The following is a 13,638-nucleotide window of genomic DNA, read 5'->3' as shown; positions in this document are numbered from 1 at the left end:
CAGAGTGTGTGAGCGTGCTAGCCAGCCTGTCCCTGGGAGTGCTTCTGGGAACGAGCGTGAAAGGAGATTCACGTGTGAGAATGAGCCTGCGTTAGTACGTCAAGGGAGGGAGAGAACCGCGTGTGCGGGCTCAGACGCGTGCCCCAGGGAGCGTGCGCGTGCGTGTGCGTGTGGGTGGGCGAGCGTGCCGCGTGCGTCCCACTCCGGGTCAGCGGGGCCCCCGGCCCAGGCGGCCCCGGCCGGGCCCAGCACACCCCCGTGAGGGAAGCGCGGCCCAGGCTCCCACCTGAAGATTGGCCCAGTCCTCAGGTTTCACTCATGACCCTGTGACATCAGCGGCAGCAGCTGTCCCCGCCGGCCCGGCCCCCCCGGCCAAGTCCCCCAGAGTCCCAGCCCCAGCCCGAGGTGGGCACGCCGCTCCGCGCTCGGCAGCGAGCACTCCGCTCCCGTCCAACAGTGAGTACTGCGCCCCTCCACGCCCCGCCCGGGCCGGGCGCCCCGAGGGCAGGCCACCCGGAGGGGCCGGGCACCCTGGCCCCCAGGCCGGCCTGGCTCCGAGGAAGTCACCACTTTGCTCCGGGCACCAATGTCCTCCTGCCCACACCGGGCCCTGCTCCGAGGCTGTCCCTGCCCAAGCTCCTCGGGCCGTGACCCTCAGTCCCCACGCTTGCCTCTCGCTGCCCCGTCACCTGCTCCCTGTGCCCCTGCCCGGCTGCCGTCCCTGCCCTCAGCAGGGGTCCTCACCCTGGTCACCAGTGGCCCAGGGGTTAAGGCTCGACTCCTTGGAGTGACCCGAGGGACAGAGACTGGGCTGGTGTCTTCAGGAGAGGAGGGTGAAAGAGCCAGAACAGGACTCGCTGGGCCCGGGTGTGGTGGCCTAGAAGGCAGGGGTGCGGGGGGAGGGGAGCAGGAGGCCGGGGGGGGGGGTGGCGGGGGGGGTGGCGGGGGGCGGGCGGCTCCTTTGCTCTGCTGAGACAGGAATTTGCGAGATGCCAGCAGAGGACACATCTCAGGCTGCGAGGCCAGCCGGGCTCTGCCCTCCGCCTCGGCCTCTCCCCGCCCGGGGCGCCCTCGGGCTCGTTTCCTGGAGAAGCCCCTTGTGGTGGAGGGGGTGTGGGAACAGGGAGCCAGACAGTCTGGTGTGAGGGGGGCCACCGCGCTGAGGGGGCTCTGGGGGACTCAGAAGGAGCCTCAGGGCCGGGGTGAGGGGGCAGGGGTGCGGTGCCAGGGCAGAGTGCAGCCCCCTGCCCGCTCCCTGCTGGCAGAGCAGGGTGCCCAGGACACTGGGAGGGAGGGCGGGCAGTGGCTAGCGGAGAAGGCCGAACGGGCCGAGCAGAGACGGAGAAGGTATTTTGGAGGTGTGTGGGGCTGGAGGGAGGTGTGCTTTCAGGGCTGCTGTGTGTGTGTGTGTGTGTGTGTGTGTGTGTGTGTGTGTGTGTGTGTGTGTGTCAGGGGAATTTGTTCAAAAGATTTGGGATGCCCCATCTAGAAGGCTCCGACGGGGGCCGGAGGGGCTGCTCGAGGCTTTCCAAGAATGCACTGATGGGGGAGGGAGGGCCTGAGCCCCTTCCCACTCCACCCAGTTAAGTACTGTGTCCTGCTGCCCCTCACCCTGCTCAGTGCACTGGGTCAGGTCATGATGAGAGCTCGTGGCACCCCACTGTGGGGAGGCAGCCCTCCAGGTAGAGACTAGACAGGTCCCCCTCCCATCCACACCGCCTGCTGCGGGGGCCTGCCCAGAAATCAGTCACCCCAGAGCCCCGAAGGTTAGAGCCCAAGGGATCCTTGAAGGCCATTTTAGTTCAGCCCCTAAGCATGAGTCAGCTGGGGGAGAGTGGCTAGAGACAAGTTTTGGGTGTCTGGCTAGTCTGGAGAGGGGAGGGGGCTGACAGAGAGGTGGGGCGGAGCCACGGGTGAGCACTGTTGTCACTCATCTGTGACCCCACGGGTGGCATTGACTGAACCCAGGTGTGCAGGGCTGGGATTGGGGGCACAGAGGGCTGGTTTTCTCAGGACCCTCCAGATTCTCCCGTGGTCATCCCCAGTGCCCTGCCCGTGGCCAGCGGTGTGGACAGCTGTGGCCATTGCACTAGTATTTGGAGGCTTGTCACCTGTGCTGGACGACGCAGGGGCCCAGACATAACCCAAGGGTCCACCCGCATCTCCATCCCAGGCATCTCTCAAGGGATTGGCTGGGATTTTCGCAGGGTTTGGGAAAGGTACTTAGGGGTCCTTCCTAGGTGGTCCCATCCCAGCCTGGCCTTCCTTGACATTTCTGGTTGGGCACCTGCACAGGGTGGGAGCTCAAGTCTCAAGGTCACCTCCAGCTCTAAGCTGGCCTGAGTGTCAAGGTCTGCCCAGCCGGCTTCCCTGCCCCGACCCCAGACGCAGACCAAGGGAAAGCCCTGAGGTTGAAGCCAAAGGCATTGAACTCCTGGCCAGATGTTGGGGGTAGTCCTGACAAAGTCCCTGCCTTTGGGGGCAACTCTGGCCACCAGAACAGAGAAAAGTGTAATGGCAGGGACGGGTGGGGTTTAGAGAAGGCTCCTGGGAGAGGCAGAGCCAGAGAGGAGAGAAGGGATTGGACCTTACAGAGAGGAGTGGGAAGGCTCTCTCTCCAGGTGACAGGAGAGAGATGCATGGAAGAGAAATAAAATATCTGAGCCCAGGGGCCTCAGAGAGCAGGGAAGGGGAAGAACGTCAACAACTCCAGTCCAGGTTACACAAACCTTCTGTCCCTTGACTCCTTTTACAGGGAAGGCTCAGGCTCAGCGGGTCCTGTCACCCAGGTCACACGGCTGATGAGGGGCCAGGGCTCTGCCTACAGCGGCCAAGGCCCCCGCTCGCTGGGAAGGAACTCACGCTGGTGCAGGGCTGGGTCATGGGGCAGAGTTCGCTCCTAGGACACAGGGAGCAGTGGGTTCCCGCGGGCAGCCCTAGGGGTCTCCAGCTCTGCAGTGGCAGGAACAGGCCTGGGCTCCCCAGGGCTCCATCAGAAGGTGCTCATGGGGCTGGGGAATCGCAGGGTCCCTCCACCTCCACCGCCCCTACCCGGGCCTTCCATGTGCTCTGGCCCCCGTTCTGCCTCATCAGCAACGGCTATTTTTATTCCCTGCAGTTTTCAGTCAACAGCCCTTGTGGGGGGGGGGGGATGGGGCAGCAGGAGGAATGGGAGGGGCTCGAGGAGCCCACAGGAAGCGGGGGTGGCAGGGGAGCCGCTGTGCCCCTCAAAGGACGGGCTGCCCCCCACCAAGGCCTCCCTGTCCTCTGCCAGGAGCCCTAGCATAAACGGACAGTGCAAAACCACAAGAGTTACCAGACCCCACTGCCTCTGAACTGGTTTGTGAAACCAGGTGCCTGTCTACCCCTCCCCTGCCCCACAGGCGCTACAAGGTCACCGTCCAGTTTAGACTGGAGTGATGATACCTTAGTGGTTAAGAGCCAAGGTCTCTTTCGAGAGCAGGGCTTCCAGCCTCAGTTTACTACATAAATAACACTTGGCAACTTCCTTACCTTCTCTGTGCCTCCGTTTCCTCATCTGTCAAATGGAGTGATAACAATAGGATCACGGTAAGGATTACATGAGCTCTCGACACGTGAGGTGCCCAGGACAGTGCTTGGCAAGTACTTAAGTGTTAACTAGTAATTCATTTTTATGCTTGTTAGCAGGCTGTGACTCTGAAATAAATGTCTCCTTGGGGGGGAGGCGGTGACAGAAGGGGAGAAGGAGCTATAAGGTGGGGAAGCAGGACAGAAGGTAGGACAACCCTATCCAGCTCTGGGTACCCTGCATAGCTGGGAGGGGGTGGGTTTTTTCCTACCGGGAGATCCTTTTATCATATGGACAGCAGAGCCCATTTTATGAGGGTCTGTGGTTTGCAAATGTTGCCTTAAGGGCTCTGAAAGCGCTAAGCAGAGCCCCCCACCCCGGGCTCACATTTTAGTAAGAGCTGCAGGTGACTCGTCTTTTTGGAGGCTTTTTAAGCTCTTGATTGGCCTAATTTTGGAGAAGGATCTTCCACCAGGGTAGTTGGTGAGAAAACATCCCTGGAGCAGTTTCCGGGGTTGAACAAAGTTCTCGGAGCGAGTGGCAAAGCCAAGCTGGCTGCGGGACGGGAGAGTCCATCAGCCCCTCATCAACCCCCTTTGGGGGTTTCAGGTTATAGGCTTGGGTCCTGCAGCCCGCTCCTCCTACTGCCTTGTGCAACTCCCAGGGCCTGGCAGGGGCCTGAGGCCCGAGTGGGAAGGGCTCAAAACTCACCCTACCCAAATGGTTAGGGATCGATGGAGGGAATGGGGAGGGAGGGCGGCCTTGGAATTCTCCAGGCTCAGGATCAGTTTTGAACAGTCCTCTTCTTGCCCTCTGGGTGGACCTCAGGCAGGAAAAAGGCCTGTCAGCCATGGTCTGGGAGTGGGGAGGGTGCGTGGCAGAGAGAAGCCAACAGAGGCGGCAGCTCCAGGGGGAGATCGTACGTAGAAGCAGGCAGGGTGAGGGGAAGCAGCCCTGCGGGCAGGGGGTGGGTCTGCCTGAGGCTGGGTGAAGTGGGCCTAGAGATGTGTGTATACGAGGGGGTGTGTACACAGGTTGGAGGGGGGCACCCACGGAGCCCTGGTCACCATGTTTGAGGTACCTTCGAAAGAGCAGAGCCAGCGGAGGGCAGGAAGCCCCAGGCCTGGGTGGAACTAATTAGCCTCCCCACCCCTTGGAGCAGCTGGGAAATGACTCATAGACGCAAGAGTCCCCACCACTCACAACCCCCAACACGAGGCCCCAGGAAGCCTGAGCCCTGGGCCTGCCAAGGCCCGCCAGACGCCCACCACAGCCCATGCCTTTCAGGGACTTGGCCCAAGGACTCTGGTCTGTCCTTTGAAGAGGACAGACAGGTGAGGATCAGGCAAGCCCAGGGGGCAACTGGATGGGACCTCAACCTGGGCGTGCCCCGTGCTGGGGGAGGGCAGCCATGCCCAGCCCTGTTCCCCACTGGGCGGGCGAGAGGGAGGCTGTAGTGAGAGGCATGTGGGTTTGGCATCAGAGAGCTGCATTCGAATCCTGGCTCTGCCACGTGTTAGCTGGGATGATGAATGCGAAGCGCTTGGAACGGTGCCTGGCACGCGGTAAACACCCAACGAACGTACAGACGACTGCTCGGCAGCAAGAAATGATTCTTACGCCTCCACCTCTCGGGCCCACACACATCGGGATGACAGGCGAATGCACTGAGGTTTGGGGAACAGAGGAACCAACACCCCCGCCCCCCCACCAGCTCCAAATAGACTCTTTCCTGAGCTGACGCTGACTGAGGCCTGGAATTCTACATCTTGAGATGAGAGAAACTCCTTTGATTGAAGGCTCAGTCTTGGGAGGGGAAACCCACTCTCTGGCCTTTGCTTCTGGGGAGAAAAGGCTTCCAGGGCCGACTGATGAGCTGGGAGGGTTTAGCGGGAAGGGGCACGGTTCACAAAACCCAACACAGCCCATTTGTGGGTTTTTATTTCATCAGACCCCTAGCTGACCAGAAGCACTCTGGGTGGAGGAAAAGAGTCAGCTTTGGGAGGAGGAGGCAGGCTGGGGAAAAACTAGAGGATGTTCTTAGAGAGCCTTTGGGGATTGGCAGAGCCAGAGATGATTGAGCGGAGAGGGGCGGACAAAATACCCTGAACAGAAGCCAACCTTGCCATACAGTAAGGACAAAATAAACGTGGCCTCTATGATCACGCATTCTTTCCCCATAGGGGGGACGGATCGTCAGGCTGGTTGAATCAGGTGCCTGAAAATGGGAGGCTTGTTTTGACCCAGTGAACCCCACCTGGAAAATGCAGTCAGCACCAGCCCAGCCCTTGCCCAGGGTACCCCACCCCCACCCCCGCCGTGTGACCCTGCTGGTCTCCGGAACTCTCAGAGTTCCTGAGTGTCCGGAGGTTTCTGCACTGGGCTCCAGGCTGCCCTCCAAGACCTCTTGGAGCACATTTCCTCTGCAGAGAGTGTTAGACCAGGCGGGGAGGGCCACCTGGGGTGACCTCCTCCAGGCCCCTGGCCTGCCAAGGCCGGGGTCCTAAGTGCTGGCAGAGAAACAACACAGCTACCCCCTTCCCATGCCTACCCTTCGGCCTGCCCCAGCTTAGAAAAAGCTGTGACTTGAGATTTACAACTAGGGAGACATAGGGCTCCATTTTGCATTCTTGGAGCTGGGCCACAGTGGAAATGCAGGAAGTTGGGAAGTAGGCCACCAGGATGTACGGTGCTATCCTTGGCCAGGACAGAAAAAGTTTGATCTGTTTCGGTCTCTCAGAAAGTTCTGAGTCTGAGCCCTCACTGCAGGTGAAGCTTGAGGAGGGGCCGCCACTGGCTGACCGCAGCTCTGGGTAATTTTGCTCCTAATCCACAGAGAAACAAAACAGCCTGAGCCTGGACTGCAGCTTTACCGGAGAGGAAGGGTATGCTTGGTTGGCAAGAGGGATGGTGACTGGAGCCTGAGCAAGGCCAGCAAGCTATCCACCATCTCTGCATCCTGGGGGATGTGCCCTAGAGTGAACGGGAAGGCTGTGAGGGGAAGGTCACCTCCATTCTCAACCTTCTGGGAGTTTCTCACAGCAGCTTTTATATCTCAGGCTGGCGGGGCATGGCTGAGGCTCCTGGGGGTGGGGGGTAGTGGGAGGGGAAGGCAGGGGAGGGTTTCAAGCCAATGAAGTGCAGCTAGGTGGGTTGAAGGACCTTCCCTGAAAGCTTGGTGTCCCAGGAAGAGAAGGTTCTAGAAGCATATAGTGGCAAGAGGTGGTGGTGGTGGTGGGGTGTCTGTCCTGAGCCTTGTTTGGCCAATAATTAGGGACAATCTGGATCACAGACACTCAGCTGTGAGGGACTGGCCTTGAATGGAGAGGCAGAATCAAGATTCAACAAACCTTCACAAAAGACTGCAGGTGAAGAGGTGCAATGAATGAGGGGCATTTAAGTAGAAGTAGATGGAACATCCTACACCTGGATTTATATTAACCTTGCATCCTAGCTATGATCATTATTAGTTCCAGGAGGGGGTTTTTTGGTTGACTCTTTTGGACTTTGTACAAAGGCAATCATGTCATCTGTGAACGAAGACAATTTTGTTTTTTCCTTCCCAATCTGTATACGTTTTCTTGTCTTTTATTGTCTTATTGCATTAGCTAGGACTTCCAGTATGATATTGAAAAGGAGTGGAGAGAGGCAACATCCTTGCCTTTTTCTGAACTTAGTGGGAAAACGTCTAGTTTCTCACCATCAAGTGCTATGTTAGCTATAGGATCTTTTTAAATGTTCTCTATCAGGTTGAGGAAGTTCCCCTCTGTTCCTAGTTTGCTGAGAGTTTTTATCATGAATGGGTTGGATTTTGTCAAATCCCTTTTCTGCATTCATTGATGTGATCAGATGATTTTTCTTCAGTCTGTTGATGTGACAGATTAACATTAAGTGATTTCTAATATTGAACCTGCCTTGCATACCTGGGATAAATCCCATTTGGTTGTATAGTTCTTTTCATATACTGTTGGGTTTGATTTGCTAATATTTTGTTGAGGTCCACCTGTATTTAAAAGAGAAAAATCAATTGCACAATTATAGGACAGGGAAGATCTAATAAGGCCATAGCTCATGACGAAAAGCTCCAGGGGTAACTGTAAAGTCACCTTGTAAGTGGGCTGCTGAAAACGTAAATGCCGTCTTGGGATCAATGAATCCAATGGGCGTCTAGGCCAAGGAAAAAAGGCCTCTCTCTGTGGTCAGACTATCTCTGGAATTGGGTGTTCCGATCTGGCAGCCTCACAGAGGGAGACAATGCAGGGCTGGACCTGCTCCAGAGAAGAGCCGCCTCACCCTCCAGTGTCCTCCCCCTCGGCTCCCTGCCTGTGGACAGCTGGCCCCAGCCTGGCTCCCTGACTCCTGACGCTTCCTTTCCCACCCCTTGCCTCTAGGCCCCCAAGACTTTACCCACCACTTCTGCCCAAACTTCCGTTTTGACGCAGTTTCCGATGGAGCTTCTCACTTACTAAATGGGCCCTGGCGCCCAGGGAGCAGTGTTTTAGTCCTGGCTCAACTTTTCATTTATCATTCTCTAAAATTATCTTATTTGCTTCCCTATTTATTATCTGCCTCCTCTCTCGGGAATGCAAGCTCAGTGAGGACAGGGACTTTGCCACTGCTGTATCCCTGGCTCCCAAAACAGAGCCCGGCATAGAACAGATGCTCAGGAGATGTTTGTTGAATGAATAAATGTGTGATCGGGGGGAGTCACTACTCTTCTCTGGGCCTTAGTTTCCTCATCTATAAAATGAGGGAGTTGGACTCGATCTCTTGGGTCCTTGCAACGCTAACATTCTTTTATTCTCTGTTTTTTTGTTTTTGTTTTTGTTTTTTTTGCGGTACGCGGGCCTCTCACTGTTTTGGCCTCTCCTGTTGCGGAGCACAGGCTCCGGACGCGCAGGCTCAGCGGCCACGGCTCACAAGCCCAGCCGCTCCGCGGCACGCGGGATCCTCCCGGACCGGGACACGAGCCCATATCCCCTGCATCGGCAGGCGGACTCTCAACCACCGCGCCACCAGGGAAGCCCTATTCTCTGTTTTTTTTATTGAAGTGTAGTTGATTTACAATGTTGTGGCAATCTCTGCTGTACAGCAAAGTGACTCAGTTATACACATATAGACATTCTTTTTTTATGTTCTTTTCCAGTTTATCCCAGGAGACTGGACATAGTTCCCTGTGCTATACAGTAGGACCTTGTTGTTTATCCATCCTAAATGTAATAGTTTGGGGACTTCCCTGGTGGTCCAGTGGGTAAGACTCCACGCTCCCAATGCAGGAGGCCCAGGTTCAATCCCTGGTCGGGGAACTAGATCCCACAAACGTGCTGCAACTAAGAAGCCCACATGCCGCAACTAAGAAGACTGCATGCCACAACTAAAGATCCCGCATGCAGCAACAAAGACCCGGTGCAGCCTAAATAAATAAAATAAAATAAAATAAAAATAAATGTAATAGTTTGCATCTACTAACCCCAGAGTCCCAGTCCATCCCTCTCCCTCCTCCCCTCCCTCTTGGCAACCACAAGTCTGTTCTCTATGACTGTGAGTCTTTTTTTATTTTGTAGATAGGTTAATTTGTGCCATATTTTAGAGTCCACATATAAGTGATATCATATCATATTTGTCTTTCTCTTTCTGACTTACTTCAATTAGTGTGATAATCTCTAGTTGCATCCATGTTGCTGCAAATGACATCATTTCGTTCTTTTTTATGGCTGAATAGTATTCCATTATATATATATACCACGTCTTCTTTATCCATTCATCTGTCGATGGACATTTAAGTTGTTTCCATGTCTTGGCTATTGTGAATAGTGCTGCAATGAACGTAAGGGTGCATGTATCCATATCTTTTTGAATTATAGTTTTGTCTGGGTGTATGCCCAGGAGTGGGATTGCTGGGTCATATGGTAGTTCTATTTTTAGTTTTCTGAGGAACCTCCATACTGTTTTCCATAGTGACTGCACCAACTTACATTCCCACCAACAGTGTAGGAGGGTTCCCTTTTCTCCACACCCTCTCCAGCATTTGTTATTTGTATCTAACCTTCTTAAATTCAGTGGGAAGAGGTGCCCTCAGGCCCTCAGCCACCACATCTCAGGAACAGGCTGGGGTGGAGGCCAGAGACTGATCTGTGGCTGCTGGAAGGAGGGGTCAAGCTGTCATGTGGCTCTCTTTACTCTGGGTTGTAACTTGAGGGGCCACGTGGAGATCTGCCAGCAAGTCGCCCAGCCAGTTACATGGGACATTATCAGTGCTTTTCTCTGCCAGAAAGTCACCACGCATACACCCCAGATGTCCTTTCATTTTCCACTGGTGCCACTGCAAACAACACAGTTTGTCCCTCTATTCTAGACACGTTGTAAGGGTGAGCAGGAAGCATATACATGCTGGTCAGTGTGGCCCCACCCAGGCCCACCACCCCTGGGAGGGGCTCTCCAAAGCTGCAGGATGAAATCCAGACCCCCAGACATGGTCTTCAAGGCTCTGGCCTAGCTGCCCAACCCACCTCCCCCAAAACCCTAAACAGATTCCATGCCCCCCAAAGACTGACACAGTGTAGTTCCCTGTGTCCTGAATCTGCCTTTGTTCTGTCTGTTCCCTTTCCCTGGAGTGTCCTTCCTCTCCATTTCCCTGTGCTCACAACTTACTCATCCTTTGAGATCCAACTGAAAAGACACATCTTTCCTGCCCCCAGCCTGGAAGTCACCACTCATCCACCTGAACTCCCATAGCACAATCAACTCCCTTCTTTAGGGAGGGCAATTCTTTTTCCTTGTACCATAGCTTCGTGTGCCCATGTCCACCTTCTCCCCAGCTGTCAGCTCTTGGAAGGCAGGATGCCCAGCGGATGCACCTTTGTTACCTACTCAGGGCTAGCTCAGGTTCTGACTTATGAACAGAATGAATGGATGGGTGGATGGATGGATGAATGAATGAATGAATGAATGGGTGAAATGTATCAGAATCCATTCTATTCCCAGAAAGATCTGTATCCAAGGCCTCATCCACTCACTGAGTGTCTGCTGTGTGCTCAGCACTGGGATTGGCCATGGTGACCTAGACAAGACATGGTTCCTGCTCTCTTGGCATTTCCGTCTGGTGGAGGAGACAGAAGAATGAATTAGGCCAATAGACAAGTGATTACAAACTATGATAAATGACGTCAAGGAAAATACAAGGGACTGTAGTAGAGAGTTGAGGAGGAGAAATCCTCTTGGAGAAGGGACATTAGAGCCTAGACCGGGGAGTAATGTCTAGGACATTAGAGCCTAGACCATGTGAAGAGCGGGGAGACAAGAGCTCCAGGGAGAGGAAAGGCCCAAAGGCAGGCATGAGTCTGGTGGTCAAGGAGCTGGAAGGCGGCCAGGAGGACAGATCAGCAGACAAAGGCGAAGAGGCAGATCGGGGCTGGATCGCCAGGGCCTTAGGTTTTATTCTAAGCGCAACAGGATGTGACTAGAGACATTTAAGCAGGAGAAACAACATGATTAGTTTCTTGTTTTTATTTTTATTTTATTTATTTATTTATGGCTGCATTGGGTCTTCGTTGCTGCGCGTGGGTTTTCTCTAGTTATGTCGAACGGGGGCTTTTCTTGCTGCGGAGCACGGGCTCTAAGCGCACAGGCTTCAGTAGTTGTGGCACATGGGCTTAGTTGCTCCACGGCATGTGGGATCTTCCCTGATCAGGGCTGGAACCCGTGTCTCCTGCATTGGCAGGTGGATTCTTAACCAGTGTGCCACCAGGGAAGTCCCTAGTTTCTTGTTTTTCAAACAGCACCTGCTGCTTCCTCGGACTGGTTTGGAGAGGCCAGGGGCAAAAGCAGGTAGCTATTGTAAGAAATTGTTGTGAAATGGACCAGGGGAAGAAGGAGAGGTTAGGTATGTTTTGGAGATGGTATTAACAGAACTTTGGACAGGCTGAATGTAGAGGTGAGGGAAAAGGAGAATTCACAAAGACACCTGCTTTTTTAAAATAAATTTGTTTAATTTTTCGCTGCGTTGGGTCTTCGTTGCTGCGAGCGGGCTTTCTCTAGTTGTGGCGAGCAGGGGCTACTCTTCATTGCGGTGCACAGGCTTCTCATTATGGTGGCTTCTCTTGTTGCAGAGCACGGGCTCTAGGCATGTGGGCTTCAGTAGTTGTGGCACGTGGGCTCAGCAGTTGTGGCTCGCGGCCTCTAGAGCGCAGACTCAGTAGTTGTGGCGCACTGGCGTAGTTGCTCCGTGGCCTGTGGGATCTTCCTGGATCAGGGCTTGAACCCGTGTCCCCTGCACGGGCAGGCGGATTCTTAACCACTGGGCCACCAGGGAAGCCCGACACCTCCGTTTTTGACTTGAGCAAATTTGGACTTGGCTGGATGGTGGTACCATTTCCTGGATTGAGGAAGACGGTGGGTAAGACAGTGGTATTGAGGACCCCTGACGTTGCAACTGATATCAGAAATGAGAGTGGTCTTGGGTGGACTGTGTCCTCAAGCTTCATAGTTGGCTGTAACCCTTTATGGGAGCAGAGCCTGTTCTCCATAATAGTTGTACCAATTTACATTCCCACCAACAGTGTAGGAGGGTTCCTTTTTCTTCACACTCTCTCCAGCATTTATTATCTGTAGACTTTTTGATGATGGCCATTCTGACCAGAGTGAGGTGAGACTTCTTTGTCATTTTGATTTGCATTTCTCTAATAATTAGCGATGTGGCACACTTTTTCATGTACCTGTTGGCCATCTGTGTGTCTTCTTTGGAGAAATGTCTGTTTAGATCTTCTGCCCATTTTTTGATTGGGTTGTTTGCTTTTTGAGAATCTATTTTTTTTTAACTTTTTATTTTATATTGGAGTATAGTTGATTAACAATGTTGTGTTAGTTTCAGGTGTACAGCAAAGTGATTCAGTTATACATATACATGCATCTATTCTTTTTCAAATTCTTTTCCTATTTGGGTTGTTACATAATATTGAGCACAGTTTCCTGTGCTATATGATAGGTCCTTGACAAATGTTTCATTCCAGATGCTGTCGATTGGATGCCTGTTAGCTATCCACATGGTGGGGTCCAGTAGTCAGTTAAATATATCGGTCTGGAGTTCAGAGGAGGGCTTTAACATACGCCTATAACACTACTTACAGTCATAGGAATGATGCCACCCAGACCCAGACAGAGCCCTGAGATTGAGAAGGAACAGCCAGAGAGGCAGGAGGTAAACTATGGGTGAGCTGTCGTGGAGGCTGAGAGGAGAGAGCCTGTCCAGAAGGGGACTGCAGCCAACTGGATTGAATGTTTCTATGAGGTTGAGGGAAGTGAAGACAGAAACGTGTTCAGCAGACTTGGCAGCAGGGAGGGTGCTAGTGACTTGACAAAAGCCACTTCCGTGGAGTGGGGGGAATGTACGCCAGGTTGGAAGGGGTTAGAGAGGGAGCAAAGGTAAGGAAAAACAGCTGGTGTAGACACTTTCCAAGAAGTGTGTCCATGAAGAGGAACAGAAAATGAGAGTAAGCGTGAAGGGAGGCATGGGGCCGGGAGGGCGGTTTTTGTCACCACTGCCATTATTCTGAAGATGGCAGCACCTGGTCCTAGAAGGGGAGGGGCTGGTGGTGGGAGAGAGAGAAGGTAAGTAGAGAAGGAGGTCCTCGGGAAGGCATGCGGGGTCAGGGGCCTGAGACCAAGTGGAAGTCCTGGTCTTGAGTCTTCTTTTGTTATCAGGACAGAGGAGGAAGGGGCGGGCAGTGAGGACAGTTCTGTTGGTTTGTGTGTGACGGATCCTGTTTTCTCAGTGAAGACTGAGAGAGTCACCAGCTGGGAGCATCATGGGGAAGACCATGGGGGTGTTGAGGAAAGAAGAGAAGGCACGAAATAGTTGTTCTCAAAAAGTGGAAAAGCGAGACTCACAGAGAAACCTACACTTAGAGGGCGGCACTGAGGGCAAACCCGGAGTTTATAACCACAGAGACAGCGCGAACCCAGCGAAGTCCTGCCTTGGCTGCAACAGCATCCAGCAGCTCAGGGCTGCCTCAGGAAGAGCACAGCCAGGCCGGGCAGGCTGAGGTTTCCCCAGGTGAGGCGGGTGGAAGGAGAGAGAAGGCTGCAGTTAA

The 13,638-nt window shown here is 54.0% G+C and overlaps 1 protein-coding gene across 2 annotated transcripts in view; it reads left to right on the top strand.

Annotated features, from left to right (window-relative positions):
• Positions 1–319: 319 nt before the first annotated feature.
• Positions 320–13,638, top strand: part of SCN4A (sodium voltage-gated channel alpha subunit 4) — a 46,112-nt gene continuing 32,793 nt past the window's right edge. The window contains exon 1 of one of the 2 annotated variants that reach the window (XM_060134419.1): positions 320–456. The gene's annotated coding sequence lies outside the window, so the exon portion shown is untranslated. Of the gene's footprint in view, positions 457–13,582; positions 13,602–13,638 lie in introns of those variants that run through there. The other variant, XM_060134421.1, reaches the window with a different exon arrangement.

This window comes from Lagenorhynchus albirostris, chromosome 20 (genome assembly GCF_949774975.1).
Source record: "Lagenorhynchus albirostris chromosome 20, mLagAlb1.1, whole genome shotgun sequence".
Taxonomy (NCBI): Eukaryota; Metazoa; Chordata; class Mammalia; order Artiodactyla; family Delphinidae; genus Lagenorhynchus; species Lagenorhynchus albirostris.
The sequence above is the reverse complement of the archived record's forward strand: the minus strand, read 5'-3'. Positions and strand labels throughout refer to the sequence as shown.